Here is a 17,474-nt window from a genome sequence, read left to right on the forward strand (position 1 = left end):
AATGGACAAGGACAACGGCAACGAGAAAGATTTCGAATGGATAAAGAGGCAAGGAAAGAGAGGGAATACTTGAAAGAAGCGACGGTTACAATTGATGTGGAAGGACTGAAGGATTTAAGAGCGATGGATATTATCAAAGCAATTTCGGAACGGATTGGGGAAGGCAAAATATTGGCGGTAAGACCTAAACAGAATAAGGAATATGAAGTGACATTGGAGAGTGAAGAAGAGACAGAGTTTTTAATGGATGGCATAACGATTAATGGAACGGACTGTGAAGTAAAAAGGCTGCAGAACAGAGACTACGTTGTCTCCTTCATGCATCTGCCAGCTTACCTGGACGATAGAGAGATTTTAAATAAACTAGAGGGATGGGGGGTTTCCCCTATCTCAAAAATTAAAAGAAGAGTATATCCGGGCACGAACATTGAAGATGGGACGATGTTCGTCAAAACACGGTTTCCGAGGGAGGTGCCCTCTCTCCCGTACAGCACAAAAATTGAGACGGCGGAGGGTCCACAATATTTCCGGGTGATGCACAGTCACCAGGTTAAAACCTGTCGACTGTGCATGAGCCCGGACCATGTGGTTAAAGATTGCCCTGCCTTTACGTGCTTTAAATGTGGGGAGAGGGGCCATTTTGCGAGAAACTGCAATGCTGTGATGTGCCCGGATTGCAAACTGGCATTGGATAAATGTGAATGTTGGATGCAGAGCGGAGGAGAACGGCAGGTGAGCGGACAGATGCATGGGGGAGACAGCGGACAACGGGAAGAGGAACTTAACATACGAGAAGAAACAGGGTCGGAACAGAGGGATGATTGCAACGATCAAAGAATGGAAACACGTAATGAGGGTGAAGAATGGACACAAATGGTTTTAACTGACAGTTTGCAAAGCATTTTAAATAACGCGGAGAGGAAGGAACAAAGAAATGAGGATTTGAGCGAGGCACAGCAGGAAATTAATTTATGCTCGCAAATGGTGAATTTGGGAGGTCTACCACAGGATTGGGACTATCGGGAGGATGAGGAGCAAAGAACTGGGAGAGGAAAAGGAACAAGAGGAAACAAAAGAAGCACACACAAAGGTACCGAAGCGAAGGAGATCTCTAAGGGTTGTACCAAACATAGAGACTGCAAGAAAGAAGGCGTTGAAGGAAACCGAGATTGAAAGTAAGAACAAATTTGAAGTTTTGACAGGGTTGGAGGACATGGACTAATTTTATGGGTATTTTAAATGTTTTTATATGGCTAATGCTTTTAAAGACTGTCACTTTTAATGCGAGGGGACTTTTGGATGTTAGAAAATTTGAAAAGGTGGTGGAAATGTGTAAAGGGGAAGACCTGATTTTACTGCAAGAAACAAATTGGAGGGATGATTTTATGAATAAGATAAGGGAAAGATGGGGAGGGGAGATTCTATATAATAATGGTGATGGGAGAATGGGGAGAGGGGTTGCTTTTCTAATTAAAGAAAATAGAGGGATCCTTGGTAAAATAATATATAAGGATGGTGAGGGGAAGTGTATGGCTATTGAACTGAAGTATGATGAGAAGACTGTGATAATAGTTAACGTACATGCACCAACAGAAGATAAAGAAAAGAAGGAGTTTTTTAATGTCTTAAGGGCTTTTTTAAAGAAGCATAATGAGGTCATCTTATTGGGGGATTTTAATACAGTTTTTAGTAAATTGGATATGGGGGAGGGAATGGTTTTTAAGTCGGATATGGGTAGAAAGGAGCTAAAACTTTTAATGGAAGAAAATAATTGCATTGACGTGTGGAGAGAAAGAAATGAGAAAAAGAAAGAATTCTCAAGAAGACAGTTGGTGGGGAACTTTATTTGTAGATCAAGAATTGATTTTATTTTATGTACAAGAAATATTGAGGATTTTATTGGGGATATTAAGTATGAAGAAACAAGTCTGAGTAACCATAAGCTAGTTTTGATTAAAATAGATTGGGGGTCATTGAAAAGAGGGCCAGGGGTATGGGTTTTAAACACAGAGATTTAAAAAAATGAAGATTACGTTTTACGTATTAAGGAGATTATTGAGAAAGAAAAAGGAAATGGGATGCATGGAGAAGATATCAGAATATGGTGGGAGAATGTGAAGTTTTTAATTAAAAAATTTACGATAAAATACTGCAAACTAATACAAAAAAGCAAGAGGTATAATGAGAAAAAAATCAAAGAAAAATTAGAAGAAGAACTAAATAAATGTGATAAAGATATACAAAAAAAATAAAAGAATTAGAAGGCAGGTTGAAGGAAATGGAGAAGGGAAAATATGAGGGGGCGAGGCTAAGAAGTAAGGCGAAATACACAGTGGAGGGTGAAAAATGTACAAAATTTTTCTTTAATTTAGAAAGAAGTAGAGCAAAGGCAGGGATGATTAAGGAGATAAGAAGGAAAGACGGGGTGGTGGTAGGGGACAATGAGGGAATGTTATATGTAGTGAAAGAATATTACGAGGGATTGTTTAGTGCTGAGGGGGTGCGGGAGGAGGAAAAGCAGGAATTATTGGGACAGCTAAAAGCGAAGGTAGGGGAGGAGGATAAAAAGGAATGTGAAATGGAGATAAGGAAAGAAGAAATAGAAAATGCAATTAGTGAGTTAAATAGGAAAAAAAGTCCAGGGATTGATGGCTTAGGGAGTGAATTTTATATAGCTTTTAAAGAGGTTTTGATTGACATTTTAAAGGAGGTTTATGATGATGTTTTTAGTAAAGGAGAATTAAGCACTAGAATGGGAATGGGGTTAATGAGAATAATTTATAAGAAAAAGGGAGATAAAACAGACCTAAAAAATTTCAGACCAATCACTATGCTGAATACAGATTTAAAAATATTATCAAAGATTTTAGCAAACAGATTAAAAGAAGTTATGCCGAAAATAATAAAGACTAACCAAGTATATGGAGTGAAGGGAAGGGATATAGCGGACACAACTATAAGTATAAAGAATGCAATAAGATATATTAACGAAAAAAATATGAATGGTTTTATTATAAGCTTGGATTTTGAAAAAGCTTTTGACAGAGTAGAACACCAGTTTTTATTTGATATCTTAAAAGGGTTTGGGTTTGGTGAGAATTTTATAAAATGGGTGAAAATTTTATACAAGGGAGCTATGACAAAAATAAAGTGCAATGGGTTTTTAACACAAGCTTTTAAATTAACAAGATCCATAAGACAGGGATGCCCATTGTCAGCCCTACTATACTCTTTGGTAGCAGAGCCTCTAGGGCTGGCAATGGAGCAGGATAAAGGCGTAAAAGGGATACGGTTGGAGGGAGAAGAGAGTAAAATTTTTCAATATGCAGATGGTACAACGCTAATGTTAAAAGATCTGGAAAGTGTAATAAAAGCTATGGAGATTGTACAGAATTATTGTAGAGGATCAGGGGCAAAAGTGAATGAAGAGAAGACAGTGTATATGAGGTTTGGAGGGGCACAGGTTCTAACAGAGCATTTTAATTTTAAGGAATCAAGGGACATAAAGATTTTAGGGGTACATATGGGGCGGGATGAGCGAAAAGCAGGAGAAACAATGTGGGAGGAAGTGATAGGGGGGATTGAAAGGAGATTGATTTTTTGGAAATTAAGAACGCTGACTTTGAAGGGGAAAGTTTTAATTATTAATGTTTTAATGGTGTCAAAATTATGGTACATTTTATATGTAAACCCAATGCCATTATGGGCGGAAAAGAGGCTGAAGAAATGTTTTTCAGAGTTTTTATGGGATGGGAAGCCCCCAAGAATAGCACACAATACTTTAATAGGGGAGGGAGAGAAGGGAGGAATGGGATTAATTGACATTGAACATAGAAAGAACGCGCTAAGGGTAAAATTGGTAAAAAAAGTTTTTAGACAAATCACACACAGCAGGATGGAAGGGAACAATGGAGTACTTTTTAAATAAAGGCAGTAAATTTAATCTGGGAAGGAATATTTTATGGATGAAGACTAAATTATGGATGACTGAGAGGATGCCGGATTTTTATAGGGAACTGCTGGGAGCATGGGGAAAGTTTTTATCAAGTGTGCATTTTATTCCGAGGGGTAGGGAAAACATTTTAAATCAGCCTCTTTTTTTAAATCAGAGTATTTTAAATCAGGGGAGGCAGTTGTTTTTTAAGAAATGGTGGGAGGCGGGAATTTTAAAAGTGAGAGACATTTTATATGAAGTTAAAGAAGGATTTTTACCCGTACAAGTGGTTATAGACGCAATGGAGGAAGCAAAGGAGGAGTACAGCAGACAGGAAGTAACTAATAAATATGAAATGATCAAGAGATCGATACCGAAAGAATGGATAGAGGGAATCAAAAATAAGGAGGACGGAGAGCAACAAAATGAAATATATGTGGGATTGGGAGAAAAACAATATGATTTTAATAAATGTCAGGTGAAAGATTTTTATAGTGTTTTTAGAGAGGGGGTCTTTAAAAAACCGGTGGTCAACAATTACTGGATGGATAAGTACAAGGGTGTGAAGGAATGTGATATTTGGGGAAACATGAAAGGGAAAATGATACAAACAAAGCTGGAAAATTTAGAGTTCTTAATTAGGCATAAAGTGATTTTTACTGACATTATTTTAAACAAAATTGGTATGGAATCAAGTACTGTATGTAAAGTGTGTAATGAGGAGGAGGAGGGATTTTTACATCTGTTTTTACATTGTATAAAACTGGATGATTTTAATGAGAAATGTAAGAATATGATTTTAAGGTTGAAAGGGGAGGATGGAGAGGAGATGGACTGGGGCAGGATTTTAATGTTGGGAATACAAAGAAAGAACAAGAACAAAATGGTCATCAACCTTTTGATAATGTTAATTAAGAGTGCTATAAATAGAATATTTCTGTTCTTAAGTACTGTTTTGTCTCGCAACACGTGATGACGAGCTGTGATACTCCTTTCCGAGAGTGAATAACTATCTGTGTGGAAAGCAATATTGTTTTGTATTGTTGATGTTCTTTATTGTTTGTAATTTAATTCATATATCTGATTAGTTTTGATTCTAAGGAATTTTTTATTACTTTATTGCTGACAATGTTAAGTATTTTTAATGTGTGGTTAATCATTTATGTTTTTAAGATTTCTACTGTGAAACACATGCTTGATAATTGTATTATGGAATTTTTTCAATTTAAAAAAAAAAAAAAAGCGCCCGATCTCGTCTGATCTCGGAAGCTAAGCAGCCTCGGGCCTGCTTAGTACTTGGACGGGAGACCGCCTGGGAATACCAGGTGTTGTAAGCTTTTGCCTTTTCTTCACTATTTATATAATATGCTGGCTTTTAGAAAGACGCGTTTTACCGCTCTATTTATTACAATCATTTAAATGTATTATAGAGTTTTAAGTGTTTTACATGTTTTTTTAGGCCATTTTATTACTCTTAGCATTTTAAGTGTGTGTATTCCTACGTGCCACTCGGGCTCTGAGGAAAAGTTGGACACGAAATGAAATCCGAACTAGCCAATAATCAGCAATTTACCCGGTTAAAAGCGTGTCTCAGTTTCATCGTTAATCACATGCTTTTTTCTATTCTGAACCTTGACAGATCGGCAATAGGGTGTTTTTCCTTGAGATAACGGTTACAATGCAAGACCACGCTTGTTTTTTCGAATGCGTGGCGGGAGTATTTTTGGAATATTTTTTTTCACCCGGACAAGGCTTCCACTGACCAGTTCCCATATGGTCTAGCGGTCAGGATTCCTGGTTTTCACCCAGGCGGCCTGGGTTCGACTCCCGGTATTGGAAGCCGGTGTCCTCTTTGCTTGCCTCTTCAAAACGGGCCGCACGTCTTCCTGCATCGAAAGCCATTTTTTGACCAGTAGTCGAGCTGCAGAAACATAATAGGCCGAGGTTGTGACCCCACCGACCCGTGCCTTCGAAAGCTCAGCTGGTAGAGCGGAGGACTGTAGAGGCGTCGGCAATCCTTAGGTCGCTGGTTCGACTCCGGCTCGAAGGAGTTCGTTTTTCACGTGCCCACCTTTTTTTGGGGGGTTTGGCCTTCTGAAAGCGGCCGACAGAGCTTGATTTCACAGTCTGCCGTTGGGGGGGGGGGGGAGGCAAAAGCGCTTTCCCTGACCGGGAATTGAACCCGGGCCGCGGCGGTGAGAGCGCCAAATCCTAACCACTAGACCACCAGGGAAGAGCATATCAAACGCTGGCCTGCTAATACCATGAGAACAAGCAGACAGCAATACAGGCTTCTGTCACATCGAAAACCAACAAGTCGGGCGCAAGCACGAGGTCCCCCAGACGGTGGGCCAGTGGCGCAATGGATAACGCGTCTGTCTACGGATCAGAAGATTCTAGGTTTGACTCCTGGCTGGCTCGCTCTCTTCTTTTTGCGTAATGCAGTATGGTTTTGATGTCACAGGCTTGCCGAATTGTTGCCCTATTCCTACGTGCCACCCGGGCTTTGAGGAAAAGTTGGACACGAAATGAAATCCGAACTAGCCAATAATCAGCAATTTACCCGGTTAAAAGCGTGTCTCAGTTTCATCGTTAATCTCATGCTTTTTTCTTTTCTGAACCTTGACAGATCGGCAATAGGGTGTTTTTCCTTGAAATAACGGTTACAATGCAAGACCACGCTTGTTTTTTCGAATGCGTGGCGTGAGTATTTTTGGAAAAAAAAATTTACCCGGACAAGGTTTCCACTGACCAGTTCCCATATGGTCTAGCGGTCAGGATTCCTGGTTTTCACCCAGGCGGCCCGGGTTCGACTTCCGGTATGGGAAGGCGGGCTCCTTTTTGCTACCAGTCAGGATTCCTGGTTTTCACCCAGGCGACCAGGGTTCGACTCCCGGAATTGGAAGGCGGGCTCCTCTTTGCTTGCCTCTTCAAAACGGGCCACACGTCTTTTTGCGTCGAAAGCCATTTTTTGGCCAGCAGTCGAGCTGCAGAAACATAATAGGCCGAGGTTGGGGCCCCACAGACCCGTGCCTTCAATAGCTCAGCTGGTAGACGAACTTATTTAGGTTTAAATAAAAACACCAAACGCCTATTTTAGTTTTAAGCAACGACAAAACAGCTGTCCTGTCAGTCAAATCAAAGGATTATAACGCAAGTGCTCTAAAATCTTAGTTTTTGCCGTTAAGTAAACTGTCATATTAACAGAAACATAAATAATACAGCTCCGGGTTACCCACGATAGACACCAAAGGTTTCTCCTCCATTTCTTGCAGTCTCTGGACTTTTTAAGCAACGGTAAACTTTCGTCACCACAACAGAAGACCCGCCTCTCCATTCATTCGATTGGACAATGGAAAAGAACGCGAATGACGTTGGGCATTTTTCCGCTCAGTGTTGATTTTTTTTTTCAACTTCAGGCGCTCAGAGCGCTCCTGCACAAACGTGAGGCGCCGGGGCGCATAAACAGCGCGCAGAACGCTCACTGCCAACAGAAAACCATTCAAAAGAAGCGCCTCCAACTGCAAAAGCGCGTTCAGTGTGATCGCCGCCAAATCCAAATTTTTGCGTAATGCAGTTTAAAATCTTTTTTTTTTACACGGACAAGGCTTCCACTGACCAGTTCCCATATGGTCTAGCGGTCAGGATTCCTGGTTTTCACCCAGGCGGCCTTGGTTTGACTCCCGGTAAGGGATGGCTGGCTCCTTTTTGCTACCAGTCAGGATTCCTGGATTTCACCCAGGCGGCCTGGGTTCGACTCCCGGTATTGGAAGGCGGGGTCCTCTTTGCTTGCCTCTTCAAAACGGGCCGCACGTCTTCCTGCATCGAAAGCCATTTTTTGGTCAGTAGTCGAGCTGCAGAAACATAATAGGCCGAGGTTGTGACCCCACCGACCCGTGCCTTCGATAGCTCAGCTGGTAGAGCGGAGGACTGTAGAGGCGTCGGCAATCCTTAGGTCGCTGGTTCGACTCCGGCTCGAAGGAGTTCGTTTTTCACGTGCCCACCTTTTTTGGGGGGGTTTGGCCTTCTGAAAGCGGCCAACAGAGCTTGATTTTACAGTCTGCCGTTGGGGGGGGAGGCAAAAGCGCTTTCCCTGACCGGGAATCGAACCCGGGCCGCGGCGGTGAGAGCGCCTAATCCTAACCACTAGACCACCAGGGAAGAGCATATCAAACGCTGGCCTGCTAATACCATGAGAACAAGCAGACAGCAATACAGGCTTCTGTCACATCGAAAACCAACAAGTCGGGCGCAAGCACGAGGTCCCCCAGACGGTGGGCCAGTGGCGCAATGGATAACGCGTCTGACTACAAATCAGAAGATTCTAGGTTCGACTCCTGGCTGGCTCGCTCTCTTCTTTTTGCGTAATGCAGTATGGTTTTGATGTCACGGGCTTGCCGAATTGTTGCCCTATTCCTACGTGCCACCCGGGCTTTGAGGAAAAGTTGGACACGAAATGAAATCCGAACTAGCCAATAATCAGCAATTTACCCGGTTAAAAGCGTGTCTCAGTTTCATCGTTAATCTCATGCTTTTTTCTTTTCTGAACCTTGACAGATCGGCAATAGGGTGTTTTTCCTTGAAATAACGGTTACAATGCAAGACCACGCTTGTTTTTTCGAATGCGTGGCGTGAGTATTTTTGGAAAAAAAAATTTACCCGGACAAGGTTTCCACTGACCAGTTCCCATATGGTCTAGCGGTCAGGATTCCTGGTTTTCACCCAGGCGGCCCGGGTTCGACTCCCGGTATGGGAAGGCGGGCTCCTTTTTGCTACCAGTCAGGATTCCTGGTTTTCACCCAGGCGACCAGGGTTCGACTCCCGGAATTGGAAGGCGGGCTCCTCTTTGCTTGCCTCTTCAAAACGGGCCACACGTCTTTTTGCGTCGAAAGCCATTTTTTGTCCAGCAGTCGAGCTGCAGAAACATAATAGGCCGAGGTTGGGACCCCACAGACCCGTGCCTTCGATAGCTCAGCTGGTAGACGAACTTATTTAGGTTTAAATAAAAACACCAAACGCCTATTTTAGTTTTAAGCAACGACAAAACAGCTGTCCTGTCAGTCAAATCAAAGGATTATAACGCAAGTGCTCTAAAATCTTAGTTTTTGCCGTTAAGTAAACTGTCATATTAACAGAAACATAAATAATACAGCTCCGGGTTACCCACGATAGACACCAAAGGTTTCTCCTCCATTTCTTGCAGTCTCTGGACTTTTTAAGCAACGGTAAACTTTCGTCACCACAACAGAAGACCCGCCTCTCCATTCATTCGATTGGACAATGGAAAAGAACGCGAATGACGTTGGGCATTTTTCCGCTCAGTGTTGATTTTTTTTTTCAACTTCAGGCGCTCAGAGCGCTCCTGCACAAACGTGAGGCGCCGGGGCGCATAAACAGCGCGCAGAACGCTCACTGCCAACAGAAAACCATTCAAAAGAAGCGCCTCCAACTGCAAAAGCGCGTTCAGTGTGATCGCCGCCAAATCCAAATTTTTGCGTAATGCAGTTTAAAATCTTTTTTTTTACACGGACAAGGCTTCCACTGACCAGTTCCCATATGGTCTAGCGGTCAGGATTCCTGGTTTTCACCCAGGCGGCCTTGGTTTGACTCCCGGTAAGGGATGGCTGGCTCCTTTTTGCTACCAGTCAGGATTCCTGGATTTCACCCAGGCGGCCCGGGTTCGACTCCCGGTATTGGAAGGCGGGGTCCTCTTTGCTTGCCTCTTCAAAACGGGCCGCACGTCTTCCTGCATCGAAAGCCATTTTTTGGTCAGTAGTCGAGCTGCAGAAACATAATAGGCCGAGGTTGTGACCCCACCGACCCGTGCCTTCGATAGCTCAGCTGGTAGAGCGGAGGACTGTAGAGGCGTCGGCAATCCTTAGGTCGCTGGTTCGACTCCGGCTCGAAGGAGTTCGTTTTTCACGTGCCCACCTTTTTTGGGGGGGGTTTGGCCTTCTGAAAGCAGCCAACAGAGCTTGATTTCACAGTCTGCCGTTGGGGGGGGAGGCAAAAGCGCTTTCCCTGACCGGGAATCGAACCCGGGCCGCGGCGGTGAGAGCGCCAAATCCTAACCACTAGACCACCAGGGAAGAGCATATCAAACGCTGGCCTGCTAATACCATGAGAACAAGCAGACAGCAATACAGGCTTCTGTCACATCGAAAACCAACAAGTCGGGCGCAAGCACGAGATCCTCCAGACGGTGGGCCAGTGGCGCAATGGATAACACGTCTGACTACGGATCAGAAGATTCTAGGTTCGACTCCTGGCTGGCTCGCTCTCTTCTTTTTGCGTAATGCAGTATGGTTTTGATGTCACGGGCTTGCCGAATTGTTGCCCTATTCCTACGTGCCACCCGGGCTTTGAGGAAAAGTTGGACACGAAATGAAATCCGAACTAGCCAATAATCAGCAATTTACCCGGTTAAAAGCGTGTCTCAGTTTCATCGTTAATCTCATGCTTTTTTCTTTTCTGAACCTTGACAGATCGGCAATAGGGTGTTTTTCCTTGAAATAACGGTTACAATGCAAGACCACGCTTGTTTTTTCGAATGCGTGGCGTGAGTATTTTTGGAAAAAAAAATTTACCCGGACAAGGCTTCCACTGACCAGTTCCCATATGGTCTAGCGGTCAGGATTCCTGGTTTTCACCCAGGCGGCCCGGGTTCGACTCCCGGTATGGGAAGGCGGGCTCCTTTTTGCTACCAGTCAGGATTCCTGGTTTTCACCCAGGCGACCAGGGTTCGACTCCCGGAATTGGAAGGTGGGCTCCTCTTTGCTTGCCTCTTCAAAACGGGCCACACGTCTTTTTGCGTCGAAAGCCATTTTTTGTCCAGCAGTCGAGCTGCAGAAACATAATAGGCCGAGGTTGGGACCCCACAGACCCGTGCCTTCGATAGCTCAGCTGGTAGACGAACTTATTTAGGTTCAAATAAAAACACCAAACGCCTATTTTAGTTTTAAGCAACGACAAAACAGCTGTCCTGTCAGTCAAATCAAAGGATTATAACGCAAGTGCTCTAAAATCTTAGTTTTTGCCGTTAAGTAAACTGTCATATTAACAGAAACATAAATAATACAGCTCCGGGTTACCCACGATAGACACCAAAGGTTTCTCCTCCATTTCTTGCAGTCTCTGGACTTTTTAAGCAACGGTAAACTTTCGTCACCACAACAGAAGACCCGCCTCTCCATTCATTCGATTGGACAATGGAAAAGAACGCGAATGACGTTGGGCATTTTTCCGCTCAGTGTTGATTTTTTTTTTCAACTTCAGGCGCTCAGAGCGCTCCTGCACAAACGTGAGGCGCCGGGGCGCATAAACAGCGCGCAGAACGCTCACTGCCAACAGAAAACCATTCAAAAGAAGCGCCTCCAACTGCAAAAGCGCGTTCAGTGTGATCGCCGCCAAATCCAAATTTTTGCGTAATGCAGTTTAAAATCTTTTTTTTTTTACACGGACAAGGCTTCCACTGACCAGTTCCCATATGGTCTAGCGGTCAGGATTCCTGGTTTTCACCCAGGCGGCCTTGGTTTGACTCCCGGTAAGGGATGGCTGGCTCCTTTTTGCTACCAGTCAGGATTCCTGGATTTCACCCAGGCGGCCCGGGTTCGACTCCCGGTATTGGAAGGCGGGGTCCTCTTTGCTTGCCTCTTCAAAACGGGCCGCACGTCTTCCTGCATCGAAAGCCATTTTTTGGTCAGTAGTCGAGCTGCAGAAACATAATAGGCCGAGGTTGTGACCCCACCGAGCCGTGCCTTCGATAGCTCAGCTGGTAGAGCGGAGGACTATAGAGGCGTCGGCAATCCTTAGGTCGCTGGTTCGACTCCGGCTCGAAGGAGTTCGTTTTTCACGTGCCCACCTTTTTGGGGGGGGTTTGGCCTTCTGAAAGCGGCCAACAGAGCTTGATTTCACAGTCTGCCGTTGGGGGGGGAGGCAAAAGCGCTTTCCCTGACCGGGAATCGAACCCGGGCCGCGGCGGTGAGAGCGCCGAATCCTAACCACTAGACCACCAGGGAAGAGCATATCAAACGCTGGCCTGCTAATACCATGAGAACAAGCAGACAGCAATACAGGCTTCTGTCACATCGAAAACCAACAAGTCGGGCGCAAGCACGAGATCCCCCAGACGGTGGGCCAGTGGCGCAATGGATAACGCGTCTGACTACGGATCAGAAGATTCTAGGTTCGACTCCTGGCTGGCTCGCTCTCTTCTTTTTGCGTAATGCAGTATGGTTTTGATGTCACGGGCTTGCCGAATTGTTGCCCTATTCCTACGTGCCACCCGGGCTTTGAGGAAAAGTTGGACACGAAATGAAATCCGAACTAGCCAATAATCAGCAATTTACCCGGTTAAAAGCGTGTCTCAGTTTCATCGTTAATCTCATGCTTTTTTCTTTTCTGAACCTTGACAGATCGGCAATAGGGTGTTTTTCCTTGAAATAACGGTTACAATGCAAGACCACGCTTGTTTTTTCGAATGCGTGGCGTGAGTATTTTTGGAAAAAAAAATTTACCCGGACAAGGCTTCCACTGACCAGTTCCCATATGGTCTAGCGGTCAGGATTCCTGGTTTTCACCCAGGCGGCCCGGGTTCGACTCCCGGTATGGGAAGGCGGGCTCCTTTTTGCTACCAGTCAGGATTCCTGGTTTTCACCCAGGCGACCAGGGTTCGACTCCCGGAATTGGAAGGCGGGCTCCTCTTTGCTTGCCTCTTCAAAACGGGCCACACGTCTTTTTGCGTCGAAAGCCATTTTTTGTCCAGCAGTCGAGCTGCAGAAACATAATAGGCCGAGGTTGGGACCCCACAGACCCGTGCCTTCGATAGCTCAGCTGGTAGACGAACTTATTTAGGTTTAAATAAAAACACCAAACGCCTATTTTAGTTTTAAGCAACGACAAAACAGCTGTCCTGTCAGTCAAATCAAAGGATTATAACGCAAGTGCTCTAAAATCTTAGTTTTTGCCGTTAAGTAAACTGTCATATTAACAGAAACATAAATAATACAGCTCCGGGTTACCCACGATAGACACCAAAGGTTTCTCCTCCATTTCTTGCAGTCTCTGGACTTTTTAAGCAACGGTAAACTTTCGTCACCACAACAGAAGACCCGCCTCTCCATTCATTCGATTGGACAATGGAAAAGAACGCGAATGACGTTGGGCATTTTTCCGCTCAGTGTTGATTTTTTTTTTCAACTTCAGGCGCTCAGAGCGCTCCTGCACAAACGTGAGGCGCCGGGGCGCATAAACAGCGCGCAGAACGCTCACTGCCAACAGAAAACCATTCAAAAGAAGCGCCTCCAACTGCAAAAGCGCGTTCAGTGTGATCGCCGCCAAATCCAAATTTTTGCGTAATGCAGTTTAAAATCTTTTTTTTTACACGGACAAGGCTTCCACTGACCAGTTCCCATATGGTCTAGCGGTCAGGATTCCTGGTTTTCACCCAGGCGGCCTTGGTTTGACTCCCGGTAAGGGATGGCTGGCTCCTTTTTGCTACCAGTCAGGATTCCTGGATTTCACCCAGGCGGCCCGGGTTCGACTCCCGGTATTGGAAGGCGGGGTCCTCTTTGCTTGCCTCTTCAAAACGGGCCGCACGTCTTCCTGCATCGAAAGCCATTTTTTGGTCAGTAGTCGAGCTGCAGAAACATAATAGGCCGAGGTTGTGACCCCACCGAGCCGTGCCTTCGATAGCTCAGCTGGTAGAGCGGAGGACTATAGAGGCGTCGGCAATCCTTAGGTCGCTGGTTCGACTCCGGCTCGAAGGAGTTCGTTTTTCACGTGCCCACCTTTTTGGGGGGGGTTTGGCCTTCTGAAAGCGGCCAACAGAGCTTGATTTCACAGTCTGCCGTTGGGGGGGGGAGGCAAAAGCACTTTCCCTGACCGGGAATCGAACCCGGGCCGCGGCGGTGAGAGCGCCGAATCCTAACCACTAGACCACCAGGGAAGAGCATATCAAACGCTGGCCTGCTAATACCATGAGAACAAGCAGACAGCAATACAGGCTTCTGTCACATCGAAAACCAACAAGTCGGGCGCAAGCACGAGATCCCCCAGACGGTGGGCCAGTGGCGCAATGGATAACGCGTCTGACTACGGATCAGAAGATTCTAGGTTCGACTCCTGGCTGGCTCGCTCTCTTCTTTTTGCGTAATGCAGTATGGTTTTGATGTCACGGGCTTGCCGAATTGTTGCCCTATTCCTACGTGCCACCCGGGCTTTGAGGAAAAGTTGGACACGAAATGAAATCCGAACTAGCCAATAATCAGCAATTTACCCGGTTAAAAGCGTGTCTCAGTTTCATCGTTAATCTCATGCTTTTTTCTTTTCTGAACCTTGACAGATCGGCAATAGGGTGTTTTTCCTTGAAATAACGGTTACAATGCAAGACCACGCTTGTTTTTTCGAATGCGTGGCGTGAGTATTTTTGGAAAAAAAAATTTACCCGGACAAGGCTTCCACTGACCAGTTCCCATATGGTCTAGCGGTCAGGATTCCTGGTTTTCACCCAGGCGGCCCGGGTTCGACTCCCGGTATGGGAAGGCGGGCTCCTTTTTGCTACCAGTCAGGATTCCTGGTTTTCACCCAGGCGACCAGGGTTCGACTCCCGGAATTGGAAGGCGGGCTCCTCTTTGCTTGCCTCTTCAAAACGGGCCACACGTCTTTTTGCGTCGAAAGCCATTTTTTGTCCAGCAGTCGAGCTGCAGAAACATAATAGGCCGAGGTTGGGACCCCACAGACCCGTGCCTTCGATAGCTCAGCTGGTAGACGAACTTATTTAGGTTTAAATAAAAACACCAAACGCCTATTTTAGTTTTAAGCAACGACAAAACAGCTGTCCTGTCAGTCAAATCAAAGGATTATAACGCAAGTGCTCTAAAATCTTAGTTTTTGCCGTTAAGTAAACTGTCATATTAACAGAAACATAAATAATACAGCTCCGGGTTACCCACGATAGACACCAAAGGTTTCTCCTCCATTTCTTGCAGTCTCTGGACTTTTTAAGCAACGGTAAACTTTCGTCACCACAACAGAAGACCCGCCTCTCCATTCATTCGATTGGACAATGGAAAAGAACGCGAATGACGTTGGGCATTTTTCCGCTCAGTGTTGATTTTTTTTTTCAACTTCAGGCGCTCAGAGCGCTCCTGCACAAACGTGAGGCGCCGGGGCGCATAAACAGCGCGCAGAACGCTCACTGCCAACAGAAAACCATTCAAAAGAAGCGCCTCCAACTGCAAAAGCGCGTTCAGTGTGATCGCCGCCAAATCCAAATTTTTGCGTAATGCAGTTTAAAATCTTTTTTTTTTACACGGACAAGGCTTCCACTGACCAGTTCCCATATGGTCTAGCGGTCAGGATTCCTGGTTTTCACCCAGGCGGCCTTGGTTTGACTCCCGGTAAGGGATGGCTGGCTCCTTTTTGCTACCAGTCAGGATTCCTGGATTTCACCCAGGCGGCCCGGGTTCGACTCCCGGTATTGGAAGGCGGGGTCCTCTTTGCTTGCCTCTTCAAAACGGGCCGCACGTCTTCCTGCATCGAAAGCCATTTTTTGGTCAGTAGTCGAGCTGCAGAAACATAATAGGCCGAGGTTGTGACCCCACCGACCCGTGCCTTCGATAGCTCAGCTGGTAGAGCGGAGGACTGTAGAGGCGTCGGCAATCCTTAGGTCGCTGGTTCGACTCCGGCTCGAAGGAGTTCGTTTTTCACGTGCCCACCTTTTTGGGGGGGGTTTGGCCTTCTGAAAGCGGCCAACAGAGCTTGATTTCACAGTCTGCCGTTGGGGGGGGAGGCAAAAGCGCTTTCCCTGACCGGGAATCGAACCCGGGCCGCGGCGGTGAGAGCGCCGAATCCTAACCACTAGACCACCAGGGAAGAGCATATCAAACGCTGGCCTGCTAATACCATGAGAACAAGCAGACAGCAATACAGGCTTCTGTCACATCGAAAACCAACAAGTCGGGCGCAAGCACGAGGTCCCCCAGACGGTGGGCCAGTGGCGCAATGGATAACGCGTCTGACTACGAATCAGAAGATTCTAGGTTCGACTCCTGGCTGGCTCGCTCTCTTCTTTTTGCGTAATGCAGTATGGTTTTGATGTCACGGGCTTGCCGAATTGTTGCCCTATTCCTACGTGCCACCCGGGCTTTGAGGAAAAGTTGGACACGAAATGAAATCCGAACTAGCCAATAATCAGCAATTTACCCGGTTAAAAGCGTGTCTCAGTTTCATCGTTAATCTCATGCTTTTTTCTTTTCTGAACCTTGACAGATCGGCAATAGGGTGTTTTTCCTTGAAATAACGGTTACAATGCAAGACCACGCTTGTTTTTTCGAATGCGTGGCGTGAGTATTTTTGGAAAAAAAAATTTACCCGGACAAGGTTTCCACTGACCAGTTCCCATATGGTCTAGCGGTCAGGATTCCTGGTTTTCACCCAGGCGGCCCGGGTTCGACTCCCGGTATGGGAAGGAGGGCTCCTTTTTGCTACCAGTCAGGATTCCTGGTTTTCACCCAGGCGACCAGGGTTCGACTCCCGGAATTGGAAGGCGGGCTCCTCTTTGCTTGCCTCTTCAAAACGGGCCACACGTCTTTTTGCGTCGAAAGCCATTTTTTGGCCAGCAGTCGAGCTGCAGAAACATAATAGGCCGAGGTTGGGACCCCACAGACCCGTGCCTTCGATAGCTCAGCTGGTAGACGAACTTATTTAGGTTTAAATAAAAACACCAAACGCCTATTTTAGTTTTAAGCAACGACAAAACAGCTGTCCTGTCAGTCAAATCAAAGGATTATAACGCAAGTGCTCTAAAATCTTAGTTTTTGCCGTTAAGTAAACTGTCATATTAACAGAAACATAAATAATACAGCTCCGGGTTACCCACGATAGACACCAAAGGTTTCTCCTCCATTTCTTGCAGTCTCTGGACTTTTTAAGCAACGGTAAACTTTCGTCACCACAACAGAAGACCCGCCTCTCCATTCATTCGATTGGACAATGGAAAAGAACGCGAATGACGTTGGGCATTTTTCCGCTCAGTGTTGATTTTTTTTTTCAACTTCAGGCGCTCAGAGCGCTCCTGCACAAACGTGAGGCGCCGGGGCGCATAAACAGCGCGCAGAACGCTCACTGCCAACAGAAAACCATTCAAAAGAAGCACCTCCAACTGCAAAAGCGCGTTCAGTGTGATCGCCGCCAAATCCAAATTTTTGCGTAATGCAGTTTAAAATCTTTTTTTTTTACACGGACAAGGCTTCCACTGACCAGTTCCCATATGGTCTAGCGGTCAGGATTCCTGGTTTTCACCCAGGCGGCCTTGGTTTGACTCCCGGTAAGGGATGGCTGGCTCCTTTTTGCTACCAGTCAGGATTCCTGGATTTCACCCAGGCGGCCCGGGTTCGACTCCCGGTATTGGAAGGCGGGGTCCTCTTTGCTTGCCTCTTCAAAACGGGCCGCACGTCTTCCTGCATCGAAAGCCATTTTTTGGTCAGTAGTCGAGCTGCAGAAACATAATAGGCCGAGGTTGTGACCCCACCGACCCGTG

General features: G+C 45.9%; 1 protein-coding gene and 23 non-coding genes across 24 annotated transcripts in view; 18 read left to right on the plus strand and 6 right to left on the minus strand.

Annotated features, from left to right (window-relative positions):
* LOC141323667 (uncharacterized) overlaps positions 1–17,474 on the plus strand; it is an 81,077-nt gene that overhangs the window by 37,750 nt on the left and 25,853 nt on the right. The window lies entirely within an intron of this gene.
* On the plus strand, positions 5,702–5,773 carry trnae-uuc (transfer RNA glutamic acid (anticodon UUC)). The gene has a single exon. It is a non-coding gene; the product is annotated as a tRNA-Glu (tRNA).
* trnae-cuc (transfer RNA glutamic acid (anticodon CUC)) lies at positions 6,096–6,167 on the minus strand. Its single transcript has one exon. It is a non-coding gene; the product is annotated as a tRNA-Glu (tRNA).
* On the plus strand, positions 6,691–6,762 carry trnae-uuc (transfer RNA glutamic acid (anticodon UUC)). The gene has a single exon. It is a non-coding gene; the product is annotated as a tRNA-Glu (tRNA).
* Positions 7,834–7,917, plus strand: trnay-gua (transfer RNA tyrosine (anticodon GUA)). The gene is given in 2 exon segments: positions 7,834–7,870; positions 7,882–7,917. It is a non-coding gene; the product is annotated as a tRNA-Tyr (tRNA).
* On the minus strand, positions 8,024–8,095 carry trnae-cuc (transfer RNA glutamic acid (anticodon CUC)). Its single transcript has one exon. It is a non-coding gene; the product is annotated as a tRNA-Glu (tRNA).
* On the plus strand, positions 8,211–8,283 carry trnac-aca (transfer RNA cysteine (anticodon ACA)). Its single transcript has one exon. It is a non-coding gene; the product is annotated as a tRNA-Cys (tRNA).
* On the plus strand, positions 8,619–8,690 carry trnae-uuc (transfer RNA glutamic acid (anticodon UUC)). The gene has a single exon. It is a non-coding gene; the product is annotated as a tRNA-Glu (tRNA).
* trnay-gua (transfer RNA tyrosine (anticodon GUA)) lies at positions 9,761–9,844 on the plus strand. The gene is given in 2 exon segments: positions 9,761–9,797; positions 9,809–9,844. It is a non-coding gene; the product is annotated as a tRNA-Tyr (tRNA).
* On the minus strand, positions 9,952–10,023 carry trnae-cuc (transfer RNA glutamic acid (anticodon CUC)). The gene has a single exon. It is a non-coding gene; the product is annotated as a tRNA-Glu (tRNA).
* Positions 10,139–10,211, plus strand: trnar-acg (transfer RNA arginine (anticodon ACG)). Its single transcript has one exon. It is a non-coding gene; the product is annotated as a tRNA-Arg (tRNA).
* On the plus strand, positions 10,547–10,618 carry trnae-uuc (transfer RNA glutamic acid (anticodon UUC)). The gene has a single exon. It is a non-coding gene; the product is annotated as a tRNA-Glu (tRNA).
* On the plus strand, positions 11,691–11,774 carry trnay-aua (transfer RNA tyrosine (anticodon AUA)). Its single transcript is given in 2 exon segments — positions 11,691–11,727; positions 11,739–11,774. It is a non-coding gene; the product is annotated as a tRNA-Tyr (tRNA).
* trnae-cuc (transfer RNA glutamic acid (anticodon CUC)) lies at positions 11,881–11,952 on the minus strand. Its single transcript has one exon. It is a non-coding gene; the product is annotated as a tRNA-Glu (tRNA).
* On the plus strand, positions 12,068–12,140 carry trnar-acg (transfer RNA arginine (anticodon ACG)). The gene has a single exon. It is a non-coding gene; the product is annotated as a tRNA-Arg (tRNA).
* Positions 12,476–12,547, plus strand: trnae-uuc (transfer RNA glutamic acid (anticodon UUC)). The gene has a single exon. It is a non-coding gene; the product is annotated as a tRNA-Glu (tRNA).
* trnay-aua (transfer RNA tyrosine (anticodon AUA)) lies at positions 13,618–13,701 on the plus strand. The gene is given in 2 exon segments: positions 13,618–13,654; positions 13,666–13,701. It is a non-coding gene; the product is annotated as a tRNA-Tyr (tRNA).
* Positions 13,809–13,880, minus strand: trnae-cuc (transfer RNA glutamic acid (anticodon CUC)). The gene has a single exon. It is a non-coding gene; the product is annotated as a tRNA-Glu (tRNA).
* On the plus strand, positions 13,996–14,068 carry trnar-acg (transfer RNA arginine (anticodon ACG)). Its single transcript has one exon. It is a non-coding gene; the product is annotated as a tRNA-Arg (tRNA).
* Positions 14,404–14,475, plus strand: trnae-uuc (transfer RNA glutamic acid (anticodon UUC)). The gene has a single exon. It is a non-coding gene; the product is annotated as a tRNA-Glu (tRNA).
* trnay-gua (transfer RNA tyrosine (anticodon GUA)) lies at positions 15,547–15,630 on the plus strand. Its single transcript is given in 2 exon segments — positions 15,547–15,583; positions 15,595–15,630. It is a non-coding gene; the product is annotated as a tRNA-Tyr (tRNA).
* trnae-cuc (transfer RNA glutamic acid (anticodon CUC)) lies at positions 15,737–15,808 on the minus strand. Its single transcript has one exon. It is a non-coding gene; the product is annotated as a tRNA-Glu (tRNA).
* On the plus strand, positions 15,924–15,996 carry trnar-acg (transfer RNA arginine (anticodon ACG)). Its single transcript has one exon. It is a non-coding gene; the product is annotated as a tRNA-Arg (tRNA).
* Positions 16,332–16,403, plus strand: trnae-uuc (transfer RNA glutamic acid (anticodon UUC)). Its single transcript has one exon. It is a non-coding gene; the product is annotated as a tRNA-Glu (tRNA).

Source organism: Garra rufa, chromosome 1, assembly GCF_049309525.1.
Source record: "Garra rufa chromosome 1, GarRuf1.0, whole genome shotgun sequence".
NCBI lineage: Eukaryota > Metazoa > Chordata > Actinopteri > Cypriniformes > Cyprinidae > Garra > Garra rufa.